Here is a 22,162-nt window from a genome sequence, read left to right on the forward strand (position 1 = left end):
CTGCAGCATTAGTAACACCTTTCCACCCTGGCAAGTGCCACCTGGTCTCTTGTCCACTCCGTCTTTAGGGACATTGGACACAGATGGTCTTGCTGGTGTCTGACAGAACAAAACCTTTCCCCATAACCCATGCTCCAGGCTACATCTTCTTTCCCGTGGCATCTGGTCTTACCACATTCGTCAGCTGCTGCTGTCAGACCCAGGCAGCTGTCAGACACGATTAGAGGCAGAGTCCCAGAAAGCAGAGCATGAAGGACAGGGACCCTTCTTTCCTGCTACAGTAATGACTGGAAGACAGAATGCCCATGAAGCACGCTGCAGCCAGGCATGGTGGTGCATGCCTGTAATCCTAACTCTCTGGGAGGCTGAGGCAGGAAGATAGCAAGATTGAGCCCTGCCCGGGCAACTTAGGAAGACCCTACCAAGGCTTTGTGTTCATTCCTAATATTATGTTCCTACCTGGGTAAGGAGTCTATAAATAACACTTTCATTATCAGTGCAGTGTTTAGTGGTCTGCCGACAGTATGATACAGAAGGTAGATGGGGAATGGCAGCAGCTGGACAGAGTGCTGTACCTTATGACGAGACAGTGGAAAGTGACACTGCCCTCCACAGGGACATCCCTGTAAATCCCCCAGAGCCCCAGGGTATTTTATGAGGAAAAAACAGACTTAGGAGATAAAGTATGCCAGAGGATCATTTAGTAACAACCAGGTCATATTCGATTTGCCACCCTGAAGCCAAGTCTAGATAGGAAAAGTGGACCATTTCCTTTGGCCAATTTTGTTTTAGTTATTTTGCTTTGTTTTGTTCAAATGCTGGCAGCCAATGAGGAGAAACAGCTACCAAGTCATCAATTAAAAGGGTTTCATTACAAAGACTGCTTATATTGGCACGCAGCATGGCGTCCCTTCCCCAGCAAGCTGGGGCAATGCTGCATTAAGAACCCTGTAACAACAGGCAAGCAATTTGTTTCCTCCCACAGACCCTGGAACTAGGAGAGTAATTAGGTTTCTTTCTCTCATTGGCTGATTCAAACGTTTGGAGCTGAGCGCTCATCCTAGCAGCAGCATGTCAGACCCCATCCTTGCTCCATTTCCTGGTGCACCCCGTGCCTTCGTCACCACCTGTGAATCACCTTTAACTCATCTGTGGTTTGCACTTCCTACCAAGGCACAAGGTTTCAGGAAACATAAATAAATCAAAAGGCAGTCTTGGAACACATCTCAGTTCCCTAAAGTCCCAGCAGTCTAGCCCACAGTCGCCCTGATATCCACCCAGCTGCAGTCTGCTCCCCTCTGTAACAGTGGCACCCTCCGCGGCCCAGCCACAGCTGAGCCGCTCTGTTCAGACAGAAAGAACAGTGGGAGGTATATGCTCAGCAAGTCTGTGCTTCAGTTTTGCAGAATTTCAGTGATTATAGATTGATACTGTCCAGATATCCTGCTCCCGGCAGCCAGCGTGCGGGCCTAATGCCTGCTGTGTGGTTTCCTGGATGGTGGGCTTTGCTTCCCCATCCATCACGGACTAAATTGCTGGAGGTTGAAGCCTGACTGTCAGGACCCAGAACACCCTACCGGGCTTTCTTCTCTTTGTCTTTAACTGAACATGACTTCCAGCCTTGCTCCTCACAGCACCTGCCACCCACTATGTGTCCTAACTAAAATGCCGATTCCCGGGCAGCTAGCACCTCACCTGACCAGCAGCATGGCATGGACCACCCGGCTGTGCCAAAGCCAGCTGACCGTGGACAGTGCTCAGAAGCACCCAGCTGGGTGGGACAGGTGTCCCTGTGGGTGATGACACAGCCAGGCTATGCCTGAAATGCCATGTGCTACTCCAGGGGCTGTGTGTCACCAGGAGAACCTGGAAGCCTGTGGCCAGCTGAGGGCACGAGATCTGGTAGCTGTGGTACCTTTGGAATGTAGAATACTGGAATGTTCAACACAGAAGCACACACAGCAGCCACAATGGCCAAAAAGAAGAGAATGAACATATGCCTGAAACATCGAGTATCACAGGAAGGAGAGTTGGTCTGTGTTGCTTTTTGGAGAGAAACTATTTGGAGGAGGCGGGGCCCAAATACATCACCAGACATCTGTATTTATAAGCTGTGCTTGTAACTGCAGTGCTTTCTTAAATCCTATGGCTCAGGTTCCACAAACAAGCAAAGCTCAGGAGGTGCCGGGAACCCAGTGTCTACAGCCTGTCAGCCAGAAGTGCAGGGGGCTTGTGATCCCTCAGGTAACTGCTGGCCTTTGAAGTCTCGATGGGGACCATGCCTTTCGGTTTAACCGGCATCACTGAGCAGAGTGCTAGCTGCATGACAGGGTTCAACATCCAGTGCTCCCTTCTCCCCAGGAGAACACAGTTCTCATCCTCTAACCTTACTGTTGGAGCTGCCTTCTGATCTCACCTCTTCCCTCTGAGACATTATGCATTTTGACTTGGGACCTGCGCTAACTCCCACTGACTGATGGCAGGCTTGAAAGGATAAACTTCATGTAGCTGAAATGTGGGGTTGGCCACAGGTCTCCTGCAACTCTCTGCACCCCACGTCCTCAGCTCTCCTGGGTCTTCTCAAGCCTCCCTTGATGATCACAGATCCATCCTATGCAGCTCGCCCCATATTCTGCCTGCAGAAGTCCTCCTCCTCCAGCTCTTCCACCATGAACATCTCTGTGGTCCTCCAGTAGACAGACTCAAAAGGGAAGGATTCGCCTTCCCACCCTGCACCACGCCACACATCCCAGGAGTTCTGCACACTCATCTCACCTCCTCACACACTGACAACCCTCCCAGATGGCCCTGGCTCAAACCACCTCTAGTTCATCTCTCCTGATGCCCACAGTCCCTCACAGCAGCCCAGGAAATTTCCAAAAAGGAGGAGAAACACAAATGGATCATTTGTATTCTTCCCTAGACACAGATGCCCTCTGCAATAATCTCAAGTTCACATATTCCTCTCTTCTCCCATGGACCGCTGAGAACCCAGAGACCATCAATTCCCAAGCTTTCACTACAGGCATCCATCCCTTCTGCTCAGACTTATGTCTCCTGTCTCAGGTCTCTGGATGCCTCTAAAGTCCTTGTCTAGAATCACAGCTCCTCTGCTGTGTTTCTGTTTCCTGCCTTATTGCGGTCCATTTGATGAACAGGAAGTTTACAGACACTGCTCCCAGTGCACAGTGGTCTCACTGCTGATTTCTCAGCTTTATGACAGTGCAAAGGAGAGAGCTCAGTAGTGATCATGCTTCAGAATTCAAAGTGTAGTCTCTCCCTGGATAGCGGTGTGTGACAGGATGCTTTCTCTGGGTGCTGGGCAAGGGCAGTGATTCCACCAGTCCTGGTCAGCCCCATTTCAGGGTACCATGATGCCAGGGCACACAGACCAGGTAACTGTATTACCCACATTTCCCACTTGAAACATTTCCAACTCACGTTGAGTTTAAAGGATACAACTCCGTCATTTAGTCACAGAACCTCTGCATTTAACGCATATACAGTGATGATGTAATTATACAAATATTGTGAAGTAATTATCAATGAACACACCCACCACCTTTCCTGTGCTGCTGGGAAGGATGCAAATTAGTCCAGCCTTTATCAGAAACAACAGAGAAGCCTCAAAAGATTGGTAACAGAACCAATGTACACTGAAGGATTGATGGGATGATCAATCACAAGAGAGAAAGAGAAAGGAAATCATTATTTTAAAGATATCTGCACCATCGCATCTACGGGAGCATGGTCACAACAGCCAAGATGTGCACACACTGAGAGATGAACAGAGACACTGCGAAGGGTTTACGTATCATTATACGCAGAAACAGACACCTCTGCTTTTGTGTGTATACAGAACATATTTAATGTGTCATTCATCCACTTGTATAGATGTGTAATATAATAAATACACACATTCATGAGTACATATGTATATGCACTTCCTGAATCCATTCATCCATGGGTACACACACAGTGGAATATTATTCAGCCTTTAAGAAAATGAACTGCTAGCTTTCATGGTATCAGGGATGGGACAACGACACTGTGCCCACCAAAACAAGCCAGACACACAGAGGCAAATGCCTCACAATCTCACCTGTACATGAAACTTCAAACAGTCAAGGCCATAGCAATGGAGAAAGAAGGTCTTTATCGGGGGCAGGTGCTTACTAGGTGGTCCACGGGCAGTCACATACAAAGAACGGCAACTTTTAGGTAAGAGACGGATCTGAGCTCTGAGACCAAGTGTTCCAGACTGCTGCTAATAACGCTGTTTGTTTGTCTGAAATCCAGTGAAAGGAGCTCTTTAGTGTTCTCATCAAACATGCACACAAAAAAGATGAATTACACTGATAATGGGACAGCAGAAAAGGGAAGGGAGAAGCATTTCTCAGACTGAGGCCTCACTTGTGCACAGAGAAAAGGAGCTGGTGTCCCGAAGTACGCCGTCAGCTCGCCTTCATCACAGCGTCTACACCTGAAGCTTCTACTGTGAATCAAAGTCATGCAGGAAGACATGCACTGTATGTTAGGAGGCGTGGCCTAGTTGGAGGAGGTGTTTATTGGCCCCAGAAGGGTGGATGCTTATCCCTGACTCTTCCCTTCTCTCTGTTGCCTGGTTGCCAAGGGATAAGCAGATTTTTCCTCCTCTGTACCCTTTCATCACGATGTTTCTGCCTTGGAACCAACTTACCATGGACTGGACCCACTGAAAGCATAAGCCAAAACAACCCTTGCCTCCTCCAAACTGTGGGTGTTGGGCATTAAGTCCCAGCAATAGGCAAGAGACTAATACTACAATTTAGGGATTATTAAAATATGTGGATGGCTTAGAAGTTTCTCATCACTGGGACAAAACACCTGACACCCAAAGTTAAAGGACAAAGGTTTATTCTAACTCACAGTACCTCTGGCTGGCCGTGAGGCATGCTGACAAGGCAGAGAGCTGTGGCAGAGGAGAAACAGACTATGGCAAGGCAGTCAGGAGGCGGCAGCAGCAGCCTCCCTTTACTTTTTGTCCTATCCTCGACACAAAGGCACCATCGCTGGCACCATCAGCACCACAGTGGCGCTTCCATCACCCGCCATTAGCACCCAGATCTATGTTAAACAACCTAGTTATCACACACATTTAACCCTGTCACACACCATGACCCAGCCGCCTCCCCAAAATCCTACCTATGAGTGTTTTAAGACTTTGGGGGAACAGCTAGCCATGACACAAGGAGACAGACACATGCCTGTTATACGTAAGTCCCCCCCGTGGCCCTTTCACACAAGGGACCTGAGCAGTGTGCATTCTACTGTCTGCAGGGGTGGGGGCTCTGGGAACCCACCCTGGACAGACCCGCAGGGATGACTCTGTACAAAGGAACTTGTGGCCCTCCGTCCCCCGTACCGTTTAGGACATTAGGCTGTTGGTGTAAATTCTCATTCTGTCACCCCAGGGTTACTATGGCTGCCTTAGCAGAGGCACCTCAAGCACACTCATCTGAAGAACCTTAAAGATTCTGATGGCTGTGATGAACTGGGGTTCAAGCCTGCAGATGCCTCCGTCTGTTTTCCCGCAGGCACATCACACACCTCCTCTGCACGGGCTTCTGGTTTTGCAAAGAGCAGAGCCACACAGGGGAAGGAAAGCAAGGCTGGAGAGCAGATGCCTCCGCCCTGCTCCTTGGGCAGGGAAAACCTGCGAATGCTTCCAGAGAGCTCCACAACTCACTGCAAACGGCTGTGGCTGCATCCTCCCCTGACCAGGCTGCACCCTCCCCTGACCAGGCTGCACCAGGATCTTTTCTTATATTTAACTGAGACATCCATGGCTGGAAGATTAAAAACAGTGTTTTAACCCGTGCTTTTGCTGTCCTCACTCTGCTGTTATACATTTATTGCTCTCCTGGGTAGCACAATTCGTGGATTTCTGTTGCTGCTTCAGAGTTTTAATCTAGGAGGCAAGGGTACATCTGGTCTCGCATCTCAGGGCAGAATGATTGCCTGCTCTGGTGGTGAGGAACTCCCAATGTGCCAGCCTGATTCCGGGTGTTTTTATAACTTGTGTCTCGCTCTAATCTGATGGTGAGACACCGTGCTGGAGACACTAGCACAATGTCCACACATCCCTTTGAGAGGCAGCTGGTGCCCTTTTGTAACGGTAGAGTCTTACAAATGATAAGGCTCCTCCGAGGAGCACTCCAGGACTGGCGCACACTCAAGGCAGAAATGGGAACTGAAGGTAGAGGCAGGTTTCCTCGAGCCCAGAACCTCCTGGTAGTCACAGAGCCTCATCTGTGCCTCGCCTAGCAAATCACTCACCACCAGGCAAAGGCCCTGCAAACCAGGCACTGCTTCAGGGCCCCATGGGGCCCACTGTATGTGCCGCAGCAGGGACAGCTGGGAGCAGCCTGTCTATGCTAAGGGATGAGCTGCAGGGGCCCCATGCAGGCCACTGCCATCACTGAGGCACCAGCAATGTCCAGCACTGCTCAAACAGTCAGGAGAAGCCAGTTGAGATGGTGCATGCCTGGAACCCTAGCATTAGGGAGGTGGAGGCAGGAAGATGGCAACAACTTTATGACTTAGTGAGACTGTCTCAAAATTTTAAAAAGTGAAAAAGGGTTATGGGATGTGACTCAAGAGGAAAGACCCTGGATCTATTATTCCAGTACCACAGAAATACACAAAAGGAAGCAGAAGGAGCAGGAGTAAGAGGAGGATGAGGAGGAGAAAGGGAATGGGAAAAGGAAGTGGAGGAGGAAGAAAAGAAAGAAGAGGAAAAAGAAGAGGACGAGGCGGAAGAGGAAGAGTAGGAGGAAGAGGAGGAGGAGGAGGAGGAGGAGGAGGAGGAGGAGGAGGAGCGGGGAGGAGAATCCTGGATGCCTGTACCATGAGATGTGAGCACTAGAGACAAGCAGCATTCCATAGTGTGTACAGCTACTGAAACATCATATGTGTTACAGCCTCTACCTAGATGACCCCCAAAGCCTCACAGGGTCATATATGGGGCTGTTTGGAGGTGCATATGTGGAGGTGGGATTAAGGGTGTGTGATAACTAACCTGGGTCAGCACAGTTATGGGTGTGGATAGCAGCAGACCCACCCCGGGTACAGGTGGCACCAATCAACAGGCTGGCAGCCTGGAAGGAACAGAAAGGAGCGGAGAGAAGGCAGGTGGCAGCTGCTGCTGCTTGCTACCTTCTGCCTGCCATGCCATGAACCATTTCTCCTCTGTGATGCCCCCTGCCATGCCACCCTGCTTGGAGACAGTTGACTGTAGAATGAAACATCTACAGACTCTGAATCAAAACACTGTACACTTTTCCACTTTTAACTTGTGTCAGATATTTTGGCCCAGCAACGAGAAAGTAACTAAGATAATCCCAATAAATACACATAATTTTTACATTATGAATCAATTTAAAAATAAATCTATGATGACCATGACTCAGGTAAAACTTCACAGTATGCTTCTGTTTTCACAAATGCACTAAGAAATTCTCTTTTAAAGATACAGCAAAACAGAGCCTTGGGCTATAGGTTTACAACCAAAAGGCACCAAGTAAGCAGGACCTGGTGCCATTTCCAGAGCTGAGATGAGCGGCCCCGCTTCCAAGAGACAACGGGGTGCCCAAGAGGACAGAGGCATGTGGCGTTCTGATCTCGCTCTCCTCTGAGTGGTGGGAATCTGGGCACCAGACAGTAACTGGGTTCATCAAAACTCAAGCAGAGATGAGACCCCTCCTCCTGCCCAGCCCCTCAGCACTGGACGGGCGCCTGCTCATGGGGCCAGTGCATGGACAGGATTGTGAACAAGGGCAGCACTGGGCACAGCTGGAGTCACCCTGGAGGCAGCTCTGAGGGACAGGGCGAGTCTGAGGGTGAACCAGGCCCACCCTGTGCCCAAGGAGCCCAGGTACCCAGGCTGCCTGCTGGCCACAGGGCAGTGTTGGCTGCGAGAGGGCGCACACTTAGGGCAACACTGAAGGTGACGAGAGCGCCTCTCCTTTTCTCAGAAAGCCATGTCTGCAACAGGAAACCACTGCACAGGTTGTGGGGCATAGGCGAGGTCCACATGTCTTTTCATTCCCCTCCCCTTCCTTCTCACCCCTTCTCCTGCTCAAGATCCCCTTGCCATGCACAAAAGCTCTCTCTCCTTTTCTAGTGTCTATCTTGCCCTTGGTCCTTTAAATTATTTAAACTTTGGGTTTCTCACTAGCAGAGAACTTATCAGTTAAGCTTCTGTGATTTCACTTCACAGTATGGTCTCCGGGTGCATGCATCTTCCCACAGCTGATTCAGGTGCACCTTCTTTGTGGTAGAGGAGTATCTCATCCTGTGTAACTGCCACAGGTCTTTTTTATCTTGCAGTCTGGCTTAGGACTACCTTAGATGTTTCAGCATCTACACTGGTTTCTTAGCACCAGCTCTGCAGACTACATATCCTTAAAAACAAAGTTAATCTCTTTTATTGGTGCTAAAACATTCTATTTTGCAAAAAGTAGATAAAAGTTGGGGTTATTTAAATAGCTCATATGTGTGTGCACAGTCTCAAAACTAAGGATTAGTGAGTGAAGAGAGAACACAGAGACATGGGGGAGCAGGTGGTTTCTGAAGTGTCTGGGTCCCCTGGGTCCCAGAGGATGCTCAGCCACTCTCACACAGCTCGTCACGCTGCCCTGGAATAACACTGCAATGCTTTCCAGACTGCAGTCTTCTGGGAGACAGCAGCTCATGGCCTGCTCACATGTTGGGGACCTGGTCTATTGTGATTTCTCCTGGGATGGGACCTGCAGTGGACAAGGGGTCAGTCAGAAGAGGAAGCTGAGGCAGAGGAGTGTCCCAGGCACCAATCTGAGGCCAGCTGAGCAGAGCGAGAGGTACAACACCTAATCCCTACTTAGTCCACTTTGTGGGACACTGGGAGAAGCATTGAGAGGCTTGGGTGTCCACACTGCAAGGCCACTTTGTTGAGGTGAATGCTCTCCATGACTGAGGAATGAAGCTCACCATCGGTGCCCACACAGCGCCCTGCTTGGGTGACAGCGGTACTGTGAAGGGACCTTGGGCCAGGATCTTAGAGGAACGGGCCATCGTGCAGCCCCATGCCAGGTGGACAGAGCTCTCGAACCTCCCAGCATCACTCTCCAGGTGTGAAGTGTTCTGAAATGACATTTCAGAACCTACCTGGTAGGCACATGTGAATCATTTTTCTAGATTATTCTTGTCACTTATATTCTGGCTTCTCTGTGGATAACTTGGCCCACAGTAATGTGTAGCTGCGTAAAATCAGTTTTGTCACTTAGTATTCTCATCACGGTGACATCTGCGATGGTTTCTAGACTTGGCACATTTGTCATTGATAAAAATACACATCTGTGCTTTTGGCCCATACCCATTATGACAGCAAGACACTTAACACATCCACAATTCCACTCGTCACTGTGGGCTCATTACTCTTATAGAATGTGTAACTCTGGGAGAAATAACACCCAGATTTCTGCAGGCATCCATCTCAAAAGGAAAGATTTGCCTTAATTTCAACACGTATGGAAAAGTTTGCTCTTATAATTAATTCACCATGACTCATCAGTGACAGGAGAAGAGTAGAAACGTTAACGCAGCCAGACAACACTAAGAGAAAATATGAACTACTCACACTAAAAGTAAATTTTGGTGGCCTTTCCTTTGCTTCCTCTTCTTAATCTCTCCTGGAAAAAGACTTTTTTTTCCGGAATATTAAGAGGAATAGATCACTCTCACTGAGAAATAAAAGCCAATGAGAAGCAGGCCTTAAAATGTAAAGCAGGGTAAAGAATAAAAACAAATTGTGATCCAGTCCTAACCAATCAGAAGTAATCACTGTTTGTCTTCATGTTAATTACTTCCTGACCCTGGATACACTATCACTAGTGTTTCACCCTGTGTACTTTAACTTCATTCATGGAGCATCCTTGATCTATTAATTTTTTGACACATGGGAGACAAGATGTATAACGTGCTTTCCTGGAGCCAAGGTCCATGCAAGCTCCTCCTTTACCCAGAGGACTCCCTTTCTGTTGTCCGTGGGCTCACATCCCAGATGGCTGGCTGTGCACATCCTGTTTTACTAACAGCACATCTACAGCGTGTTTTTAAATCTATCTTCCACATGAAGGCATCTCTGTGGCCAGTTCACTGTGTCAGCAGCATCTTCAGTGGGAAAGGAATGGGATATGTACCTTTTTTTCCCCAAATTCTACAGATGTCATTCTGTTAGTCATTGGTATCTGAGTTGGTAAGCAAAACCAACAACAAAGACTCACACAACAAAATCCAGCTTTGCCAAGAAGGAGGAACCCCAAACTTTCTAGGTCCTTCTGCTCATTCCTGGAATGCTACTGATTTTTGTACTTTGATATTGTATCCTGCTACCTTGCTGAGTTTGCTCATTAGCTCTGGGAGACTTCTGGAAATTTGGAGCCTTCTATATAAGCATCATATCACCTGTCGGGAAGAACAGCTCAGTTCCCACCTTTCCGGACACCTGTATCCTGTGTTTCTTCCTCTTGCCTGAGGGCTCTGGCTAATGTGCCCAGTACCATACTGAACAGGATTGGAGACAGGGCCATCTCTGTCTTGTTCCTTATCTTAGGGGAAACCAATCAGGTTTTCCTCATGTAATACGACGCTAGCAGTAAGTTTTACATAAATGGCTCTTATTAGGTGAGGTAAGGTCCTCCTCTACCTGTTTACCTCAAGGCTTTTATCATAAACGGATGGTAGGTTTTCCAAAGGCTCTTTCTGCACCTGTTGAGAAGATCATGCGATTTTTTTTGCTTGCTTCTGTTTATGTGATATGTTACATTTATTGATTTGCATATGTTTAACCATCTGTTCATACACAAACAGAAGTTTGAACCCAGATATGTTACCATGTACTAAAGTAAAATCAAAAGTGAATCGAAAACCTAGATATTAAAACAGAAACAGTGAATATGCAAAAGGTAAAACAGATAAAACTCTCACAGACTTAGGCCTAGGCGTGGCCTTCTTAAACGAAACTCCAACTGAACAAGAAATAACATCAAGAATGAAGGAACAGGGCCAGATCAAATTAAAAAGCCTCTGCACAGCAAATGAAACAACCAACAGAGCGAAGAGACAACTTACAGAACGGGGGTACATTTTTCCAGCTATTCCTCAGATAGAGGACTAATGGCTAGAATATGTAAAGAACTCAAAAAGGATAAGACTCCTCCAAAACAAAAGATCCACTCAAAAATGGGCAACTGAAAAGAGCAGCCGCTTCTCAGCAGCGGAGATGCAGGAATCTGTACGGAGATGCCGCAAAAGGCGAAAGCCAGAAATTCCATCCAACACTACTGTTCCCTTTCTAGGGTATCCTTTGACAAGAGATAAAGACACGGTATTACAGTGATTCACGCGTACCCAAGTTTACAGCAGCACAGTTCACAATGACCGAGTCTTGGAAGTGGCCTCACTGTCCATCCACAGACGAATGGGTAAAGGAAATGCAGTATGTACCCACAGTGGAGTACAACTCTGTCATAAAGAAGGACAAACCTTTAGTCATTTCCAGGAAGATGGATACAGTCTGAGAGGATTACAAGTGACATAAATCAAACACAGGAGCTTAAATATCGCAAGGTCTGGCTTACGTGAAGAACCAAAGTACACATGATTTTAAAAGGAAAATAGAAGATTCATAACAGGAAACTGGGAGGCACGGCTTTTGCACATTGGAACCTATGTGCAAAGGAACCTAGAGATGAAAGACAGGAGGAGGGAGGAGGGGGCAAGGGGACAGAGGAAGAACTAAGAGGTGACCCGTGCGTGCAGCAGCTCCCCACATCAAGTGTGATCACTGTGAGCTGAACACACACTGACACTGAGTACTAAGGAAAATGCCCTCCTCCCCCCATCCTAACACAGCAGGGAAACTCACACAGGGCCGGCTGGGGCCCTGGGGCCCAGAGGACAGGGCTGTGGGGTCTGCCATTTATTTAGGTCCCAGGCAAGGCACTGCAGGAGGCTCCAAACTACAACCACCACCACCGGGCACAGACAGGAGAGGCTGTGGGAGAATCCAGAAGAGCGTGGTCTGAGGGTGGGAGTGGCCTGCCCCTCCCCTTCCAGGAAGCCTTGGGTAGGACCTGAACCCTTCTCACATTCTGGCCTGCCACAGAGTGGGCACTGTGGTTCTTGCCAGGGAGGCGGGGGTGGCTCTGAGGCAATCTGTGCTCCATCCCAGGAGAAGCAAAGAGACCCACTGAGGCAGAGCAGAAAGACAGGTGTGGCCACCACAGCCTCCTGTGCCCCCTCCCAGGCCAGAAGGGGTCAGAGGAAGCTGAGCCCTGGGCCACCAGCCAGGAGCCAGAGTCCTGTTCCACCACAGTCTCCCACCTTAGGGTCAGCTGGGCCTACAGGGCACTGAGCATCCACCCCTAACTGGCTTTGAGGAGAGGTAAGGACTCAGGGGCCAGCAGGGTCCCAAAGCCCAAAAGCCCGTCATTCAGCATCTCTGTTCCACCATCCAAAGATCATCTGCTATACTGGGGTGACCCCTCTCCTTCTGACCTGGCCTTCACTCTTGGAGAGTTCATCTGCTTTCTTGAAAGTGATGCAAAACACATCATGCACCGCCGTGCTTGAATTCACTTCACCTCCGGCCCACTTCACCTCCAGCCCATCACCTGAGCACACATGGACCCACCCCAGCCTCCCTGGGGCTCACAGCACCCTGGAGCTGCAGCCCCAAGGGGACTGAGAAAGAAAAGTATTCCAACAGCACGGAGTTAGCAGAGAAAGAGACCTGCAGGCCAGGGGAACAAAAAACTGAGCCCAGATACAAATCTACATTCAACTGATTTCTTTTAACAAAAGCATTCAGATCACACTTTGGGAAAAACAAAATCTCTTCAATAAATGGTACTAGAGAAGCTGGTTACTCACATGCTGAAAAAAGAAACTTGATTCCTTATCTCTCCACATGCACAAAAAGCAACTCAAGGTGGCTGGGAAATTTAAAGGTAAGGCCTAAACTAGGAAACCCTAGGAGAAACAATGGGAGAAGCACCCCATGACCTTACACTTGGCAAAGATCTCAAACAACACAGGAACAACAGTAAAACCAGACAAACAGAATTACATCTTCTTCACAGAGGAAGAGACAAGCAACCATGGGAGAAGCACGACAGAATAAGATGTGCCACGGAGCTGGGCCATGGTGGGACATCGCTGAGGGATGGGGAGGGGCAGCACCTGGACACTGATGGGGGCAAACAGAACTGGGGTGCACGGGAGGAGCTGGACCCCAGACAGGTGCCTAGAAAGGGGCTGACAGTCTCAGTCAGTTACTGACATTTTAAAAGGAAGACAGCTGTTTGATTCTTAATATCTCATGCTACTTTCTGCCACATTATTTCAGATCTCTGTGCACTTTATACTATGAACTTGTGCTTATTTTTCAGTGTACGTATTTGTTCGCTTCTGATTTGACTTGAGAGGAGATATAAAGGGAGCAGAGCCCAACTTTAAAGGTCAATACTGAAAAGAACTTATTAGCCTTATATTCTTCAGGTGCATTTGGTACAGGGATTTGAACCCAGAGCCTTTGTACTGAGCTACATCTCCAGCCCTTCTTTTGAGATCTGACTAGGCCAGTAAATATGATTGAACTGGGGTCAAACATGATTGTTCTGCCTCAGCATCTTCAAGGGCTGAGATGAAAAGAACGAGCCACCATACCTGGGTTCCCCTGCATTCTTATAAAATCTTATAAACAAATCTTGCAGTCTTATAAAATCTCCTGGCCTCCCTGAATACGCCTGGGAGCTGTCTGACTTTGCCACCGTCTGTCTTTCTTAGCTCAGGTCTGCAGTACACAGAGTCCCCCCCACTTGTGGACTGGTAGGCACCCACCTCAATGCCAGTCCACCCTTCTCTCTCCCCTTTCTCCTCCCCTCCTACCATCAGCCTTTCCTGCTGCTCTTTACCCACCCTTCCTCTCCTGGGATGCTGCACTCTGCAGGAGGGGCTCACTGCCCTGCACCCCGCACACAGGGCTGGCCCGGGCACCTCGCGTCCTTCAGGGCTGCTGAGTGGTGGGAGCATTCCTGTCCTTCGCCCCATCCTCCTGTGCACCTGCACGTCCTGGGAGACCCCGTGACTTCCCGTCCACTCCGGTGCTTCCCCTGACTCTGCACACCTCTCTCCAGTCACTAAACCACAAGTCCCGAAACTTCTTGACCCATAAATTCTGACCTTTGGGGCTGTGAACGCAGCTCAGTGCTAGAGCGCGTGCTTTTCGCATTTTGGGACCTGGGTTCTACTCCTGATACCAAAATCAACACCATCATCCTGACCTTTCTCTCCTGCCACACCCTAACTGCCATTGTGGCCCTGCTCCTGCACCCTGGCTGACGCAAGTCCTGCTGCTCAGCCCCAGGGGAACATCAGTGCCTGTGTCCCCCTCCCTCCACCCCGCAGAGCCCCACCCACCGGCCTCCATCTCCACTCCTCCATCCCACCTCACCCTCTTTCACCCGAGCCACTAAAGTGAGGATCAGGGTTCCATGCCCATCCAAGCCCACTGCCCATGCCCAAGCTGTTGGCGACCCCTAAGAACGTGGGGTACTTTGGGCAAGGAGCAGTTTTGACCTCTGGATATAATTTCATGTTTTTCTGCTCTCTCTCCAATATCAGAAACACCCAACTGGCTTCAGGTTTCTCTAACTGTCCAGGTCCACCTTGATCTCCTTCCTCTCATTTCCTTCTGTGGAGGGCAGAGCAGGCTGGCATGAATCTCCACCTCCTTTCCCATGCCCCAAGTCTCACCAGGGGGCTCAAGATAAACCCCTCCCTTTTGGTTCAGTCTCTTTTTTTCCAGGTTTTAATTCATCAATTGACTTTACTCTTTTCTTTTGGTAGCTCATATTGATCCCAGCCTTTGCACTGAGCTGCTTTCCCAATCCTTCTTTTAGTTTTGAGAGAGTTTTTCTAAGTCACTAAGTTTCTAAGTCAACATGCGATTCTCCTGCCTCAGCCTCCCAACAGTGCTAGGATTGCAGGCATGGCAGCCAAACGGGATTTACTTGATACTTTTGAATGTTCCATTATGCTCACCTCTTCATCCCATCAGCCTGCTCTCCGTTATTCCTTACTACACATGCCATGTGTGCATGAGCACACACACACAGTTTTCTCATGTCCTCTTTGATTTCCATTCCATCACTCCGTCCAACTGCCCTGTGGATCCAGCCGATGCCTGGACTCTCCCCTCCAATGTGACCCTGAAGCCTCCCCTGTTCCTTCCGCCCTGCCCATCTGCAGGCCGAGCCCCCCTTCTGGGGCTATGGTGTCCAGCTCCTCTCTCCCTGCCCTCTGCAACCTTCTGTATCTCTGCCTCGGAAGCATCTCACTGACCACCTTAGTCCATCAGGACTGAGTCAGGGTGAGGGTTCAGGCCCCATTGCCTTCACTGCTGATTTTCTCTGTAGCACCCTAACCCCTGCTGCGTGTAGTCGCCTTCATGGGCAGTCACAGCTGCCACCTCTGACACTGTGCCGGCCACCTGTCCCCTTCCCTGCAAGAAGCTCTTCCCCAAGGTGCTTCCAAAAGGCCACCGGGCTGAGCAGGAAGTTGTTCAGTAGACAAGACTGGGACTCCCTTTCAGGTTCTTAGATCCTCTCTTGCCCTCGTCCCCAGCACCACAACCTATTCTCTGTCCGCCTGACCCTTGTCATTGCTTTCCACACTCACCTGGGTCTGGCCAGGGTCACCTCTGAACTGTAACAGCTGTCGGGCCAATGGCTCACTGCTTTGGGACCAGCCTTTCCCACGCAGTCACAGCTTCCAGATCCACCCATCCTCACACACCTTAGACCCTCAGATGCTTGGAAAGACATCTCCCGATGGTCAAAGTCCACCCTTCTTACCCAGTCAGTCACAGTCCAGGAGAATTTGACTTAACCCATCTCTCCAGAGAGATCAGCATACTCTCTGATGAAGTCGGCCTGGCCTCTGCCCTGTCTGAACCCGAAGTGCTGCCAGAGCTGGGGCCTGAGCTCAGTGGCAGAGTGCTGAGCAAGAGTAAGGTCCTGGGGTCCACACCCAGCAGTCGCGAAGACAAGACCTACCTTGTGATGCCAAAGCCCATGCTCAGCTTCCTCACCGCAGGTGTCTGCCCTGCTGGAGGCCTCTGGGCTGGTGCTGTGACCTAGTGCGGGGCCAGGGATCCTCATTAGCAGGACTTAGCATCCAGTCACCGCCCCTTACTAACTTGCAGGGACCACCGCTGCTGATTTCACGGGACATCAGCTTTCTAACCAGCAAGGTGGGCACATATGACTCATCCTGCAAAACTGGTATGAAAATTAAACCGGGGGTGTTAAATCACTCACGGGGTTTCTGGTTCATCTCAGCCCTTCAGGCATGTCCCCCCGCCTTCCTCCTCCAGCTGACTCTGTGCATCTTCGCACTGCTGTCAGTCACAGCATCTTAAATGTTTTATATCACCCGTTATCGCTATGAAATCATTAAGGTGTCACAAGTGAATTTATGTTAAGAATGGGACATCACCAGGGCTGAGTCAGCGGTAGAACTCTTGTCTGATGTGCACAAGGCTCTGAGGCCAGTTCCCCAGCACTGAAAAGATAGTTTGACAGGGAAGAGAAAACAAATACGCAACAGTGAAGGAACATTAAGCTAAAGGGTATTAGGGTAATTACCGTGGTGCCTTGGTTTCGAAAGTTAATTCTCTCCAGGACTCTGGTCACAAACTGAATCGGATGAGAACCGAATCAAATTCAGTGGTTAGGTTCAAGGTGGACCTTAGGAGAAAATTTGATTCGGCTCTCCTCCTCTCCTCATTTTGGGACCAGAATCGTGGGAAGAATTAAGTTTGTGAACTGAGGTATCACTGTCCTTAGCTCCATTTCTATGTGAATTAATATTTCAACAAATGTGTTTTGCACATAAATTATGATGGATATGGCCTATTGATGCTAACATTTCCTGTTTCAGTCTTTAAAAGAAAACCAAATTTGCTAGATAAATTGTAACTTGCCCATTCAAGTAAAGCAAATAAAGATTCCCTCCAACTAATAAATTAACTCTGCATTGTGCCATTTACCAAGATAAGAAAGCTCTGGTAATCCACACTGATCCCTGCAGATAAACCTTGGGCTGAGACCCCTGCATAAATCACATCACAGCAGTCGCTCACAGGGATCTGTGTTCTCCTTTGCAGAATCCCACACTATGGTGCCCTTAAAATGGGAGTTTCTCTTGCTTCTGTAAGACATCAGACAACCACAGAAATTCTATCCCTATCCTGGCTTTTGTCCCTCTGGGAAAGTCAGACAACTCAGCTGGGACAGGGAAGCAGGAAGCAGGAAGCACCTACCCCTGAGTGTCCTCCCTTGCAGACTGGCTCCCAGGAGCCTGCGCTTTATGCTTTGTTCTCCTTCTCAACACCATCCCTGCCTCCTTCATTTAAAAGACACCGCTCTTTTGAAAGCAGTCAATTCTACTGCACACAACAGAACCTTACCATAAGGTCTCCAGTCCATGCCCCAGGGGCAAGTGTCTCCACAGAAAGAGGTTGTCCAGATGACTGAGGTAGGAGGGCAGGGAGTGAAAGCTCTTCTGGTTAAACCACACCTGAAAAGCAGAGGTGCTTTAGTGCTGTCCTCCAGATGCATGCTCCTCAGTCTCTCCTGGGTGCAGGACTGCAGGTGTCAATCAGCGCCCACAGCACCTGAGAATGGGACATCGCCCCCAGCTGACACTGAGCAGTCAATTCCAAGCTGCTAATATTTATCTCAAGCATATAATTTACAGCTAAAAATAGATTAATTTTTCTGCAGAACAAATACGAATGCTGCTCGCTAATCATAGTCTCGGAGGGAACAGGGAACTGAGGCCTGTCACCTTTCTTCCTCTCCTCTTCCTCGGTTGGTGAGCTAATGAAATTTCACCTGCAAATTAAAACTGTGGAAGATGAGCAGAAGGGAAAAAATGACTTTCAAATTAATAATGCAATGGAGGACATTATTCCTCAGAATAAATTGGACCGAACATTTGCTGAGCATGGAGAACAAAGCTGTGCACCTCTTAGCAAGAAGCAAGGTGCGGGAGGAAGTGAGAGAGGATGTTATCAAATCAGGATATTAAGTGTCACAAAGACACTACTCAAACCATCACTGCCTACATGGCAAAATCTCCATGCTTTCCTGAAAAGTCGGTGCTCAGCCTGGGACTCCTGAATGTCCTCTAGAAATACAGAGAACCAACCAGAACAGCAGGTCTTAATCCACCTGCCAAAGCGCTCATCGGGAGATGAGCCTACACCTACACGGTGCCATCTTTGCAAGGGACGATCCACTTGTGGGCATTGATGCTGCCCCAGCAAGTGCAGCCACTTCAGGAGTCACCAAAGCTTACACAAGGTGTGACCCAGACCTGCAATCTCCTTTTGCACTGTGTCCTAAGACCAACTGTGCTTAATCCAAGATCCTCTGGGGGCAGCTACTGTGTCCCTGGGACAGCTACGTGATCAGAGATGCTAGGGTCCTTTAAAAACCAAGCTGGATGCTGCTGAGCGAGACAGCAGTCTCCCACCCTTCCTCTGCTCACCTTCTCCAGCAATTCAGAAAAGAGACCCCCTTTCTTGAGTATTTTAACTCTACAGAGAAGTCCTGGACAGGCCTCCTTTAAGCTCCAAGGGGAGGGAGTGAAGCTGGAGAGGTGCTCAGTGCAGAACTGAGGACACCCCGTGAGACTCTACAGAGTGGGGCTGGGGCGGGTGGACCCCACACCACAGAGAACAAAAGCAGTAGATCCAAAGCAGCTGAAACCACAGCTCTGCAAAGGAGGGGAAGGGCCGAGCTCCTCCAGCAGAGATGACAGCTCCCAACTCAGGGAGCACAACTCACAGCTCAGAAGCAGGTCCAGCTGCTCCGCCCACTAGAGGCAGAGCTCAAGGTCCCTTCCACACAGCTGAAGCTCATCTCCTCATGGTCTCCCTGGACATCATGCCCGCCCCCAGGAAGGCCTACACAGGAACCCTACTTCTGGAACTCACAGACAAAGGACAGGCTCCTTTAGAAAACTCTGGCCTCTGGAAGCTGGGTTCTCCCTGGACCCCATTTGAGATGCTCTGCCTTATTTCTATTTTGATTAGTACATGCTTGTAGTACAAAAGGATAACGTTCCTCGTGGGGAGCTAGTACATGTACCTAACACATCTTTTTGCTTTTGTTCTGTTTTTTTGAGTCAGGTTCTTGTTATGCAGTTCAGACCTTGAGCTAACTATATAGCCCAGACTGCCCTCAAACAACTTATGGTGATCCTCCTGCCTTAGCCTCCCAATGCTGGGATTACAGGTGTGCACCATGCCAGGTTTACCTAACGCATTCTAATTCTTTTTACTTACCCTTCCCCACAGTCTCACTGTGTATCCCATGCTGGCCTTAAACTCAGGATTCTCCTGTTTCAGGTACTCAGATTACAAACATGAGCCACCACACACAGCTTGATCTTCTTAAATATTTAGCTGGAGGGGAAAAAAATCCTAAAACTAATGCTGGCCTTAGCCTGAGGACTAAGGCATTCATATTTTGTTTTGTTTGCTCCACTTGTGTTGTTTCAGTCTTTTTAATCTTTGTTTTAAAAGCCGATGACCTCTTTCTGACTTACAATGACACAGCACAGTGGCCCACAGAAAGGGAGGTAGGAAGCTGGGAGGACAGGGTCACCCTCCTCACCCCGCCCCTCCTTGCTCTCCTGGGCCGAGGGCCCCACTCTAGAAGCCTTCTTGTCCCTGGGCTTCCCATGCTCACTGTCAGGCGCATTTCATGCCCCTCCAGACTGACCAGGCTCTGCCACCGGACTGGTTGTGGCCCCTGGCCTGTGACACTGGCACGGGTTTAACAAGCCCGTGTCTGTCCTGCGGTCCTGCCTGGGCCTCTGATTCACCAAGAGAGAGCACAGGCTGGGTCTCCCTGCCAGAAGTCAGGACACAGGCTAAGCCGAACCCCACCTCACACCAAGCTGGACCTTGCCCAGCTTCCAGTCCTCGCCTCCTCCCGGCTCCCCAACCTGCTTGATCCAGCCTGCCAACCTCCACCCTATGGGAGAAGTCAGGAAGATGCAGCCTACAGAAGAGGACAGCATACTCAGCCCCTCATGTCCTACATGAACAGGGCAGACATGCAAGGGAACTGTCCTTCAGAGTGACCATCTGAAACCTGTGTTTCTTGGTTTAAAGCCAACGATTAACTCTCCCTGTAGGAAACCTACCCATCTCATTGAGCGATCCTCTGTCCCTCCCCCTGTCCTATTTTCTCCCTCTCCCCCTTTCCCTCTCCTTCTCTCCTTTTCTCTCTCTCCACTTTGACCTCTGTGCATGCAGCCTCTGGACATGCAAGGGTCCCCTTGGGACCTATCCACTTCCACCTTGTATGTGCACAGATCTTAGCAGCTAAGGTGGCCCGGCTGCCCACCGCTGCTGAACCTTGCAGGCTGCTGAATACATGGTGTGTAGTGCTGAGGCCTCTGAGGTTCCCAATCCCTGTCACACAGCAATGCTGTGGTGAGAGACAACACATGCAATGAGAACACTAACAGGTGCCTTAGGGTCACAAAAGCTGTGAATGGGCATCGCTGCTTTCAAGGTCCACAAGTAGCAGACCGAAAGACACTCGATGAATTTAGAGGTAGTTGATAAAACCTGTGGGAATGCTGAAAAAAACATGCCAAGAAAACTGCTGTGGGCAACTATAACCTGGTGCCCCGTACTGGGCAGCATTAAAATAGCTGTTACCAAGTGCTTCCCTGGAAAGGGCAAGGTCCTGAGTTTGATTAACTAAATAAATAATAAAATAGCTACCTAAAATGTCAACTTTGAACTAGAACATGTGTGCTGTAATTCTGGGTTGGGGATTCCTAGGCGAAAAGTCAACGGACGGCTTCAGAGCCAAGATCCAGGGTGTGGCTCTGAGCACTTGTTAAGATTTCTGAGAGAAGGATGGTGATAGGGGATGTTGCTGGGGCAGAGAGGCCTGGAGCTTGCAAGGTGTTGCTTCCGGCTCCCCTAATATTCTCCAAATCCCAGTGAGGGCAGCCTGCACCAACAAGAACCCCAAACATGACTTGCAAAGCTGAGTTATGGAAAAAGCCTCAGAGATCCACATGCAACTCATTCACAAGCCTGCACCTGGCAAAAGACATCAGACACTAGGAAACACTGCAGAAATCGCACTCGGACACAGCTGGTTCGGTGCAGAAGGGCTACCTAAACCAAGGTGAGAAGGGGTATTGGGGAAATCTGGGAGCCCCAAGCCTTCCCTGGGAAAGACACCTACCCTCAGAACTAAGATGCGGCCATCTACTGTAATTAAGATGGCTTTGGATGTGACTTGACTGAAAAGTCAAAATGTGCACCCAGGAAATAAACAGATTCCTTCCACACGTTAGGTCTGTGTCAATAATGGTGGGCAATATGCTCCAAAACACAAAGCAAATGCATCATGGATGGTTTTTCTCCAAGGTATGAATGATGCCAGTTTCACACCGAGCTGTGAGTCTTTCCACTGCTTTGAAAGGAAGAGCAGTTTGCAGGGACCTCAGCTGAAGAGGAGATTTCCTAAGCCTCTGCACTGTGATTTAGAATCTTCTTCTGGGATTAAATGACCAAGCGTGACTGAGCAGGTTTTGGTCAGGGATGATTCCAGGAAGGGCCTGTAGGAAATTTATCCCCTGGGTGAAACTCTAGGTGTGTGGGTCCTTATCCTGCTCAACTTCGCAAGCCCACTTGGAGGGTGCACATCCCCGCAGGAGCACAGAGAGGCCTCTGGGCCCCTGGAGATGCCCCTGTGTCATCAGCTCTTGTGATAAACCTGCATGCAGGCACCACACCGGGCTAAGCAAAGACAGGGCTGTGGGCCATTTCTGCACTGCTGGCCTAGCTAAACTCACACCATCCTCTCCAGTGTCCCCTTGTCCTCTCCAGTGTGTGCCCAGGCATCACCACACTGTTCCCTAGGGCTGAGGATTGAAAGCCTTGCTCAGGTCATCTCTGCCCATCCTTCTGGGTTGTGCTGATCTCTCTCCTGGGAAGACCTGCTCTCCAGCCTCTGTCCCTGCAGGTGAAGTCTGC

General features: G+C 49.4%; 1 protein-coding gene across 3 annotated transcripts in view; it reads right to left on the reverse strand.

The window, feature by feature from the left end:
- Positions 1–17,701, reverse strand: part of LOC101788978 (ubiquitin carboxyl-terminal hydrolase 42-like) — a 94,833-nt gene extending 77,132 nt beyond the window's left edge. For all 3 annotated transcript variants that reach the window (XM_063234485.1, XM_063234484.1, XM_063234483.1), the window contains exon 1: positions 17,555–17,701. The gene's annotated coding sequence lies outside the window, so the exon portion shown is untranslated. The remainder of the gene's footprint in view (positions 1–17,554) is intronic.
- Between the last annotated feature and the right edge of the window lie 4,461 nt (positions 17,702–22,162).

Source organism: Cavia porcellus, unplaced genomic scaffold (genome assembly GCF_034190915.1).
Source record: "Cavia porcellus strain 051 isolate PalLab524CR breed Dunkin Hartley unplaced genomic scaffold, mCavPor4.1 scaffold_23, whole genome shotgun sequence".
In the NCBI taxonomy this organism is placed as follows: Eukaryota; Metazoa; Chordata; class Mammalia; order Rodentia; family Caviidae; genus Cavia; species Cavia porcellus.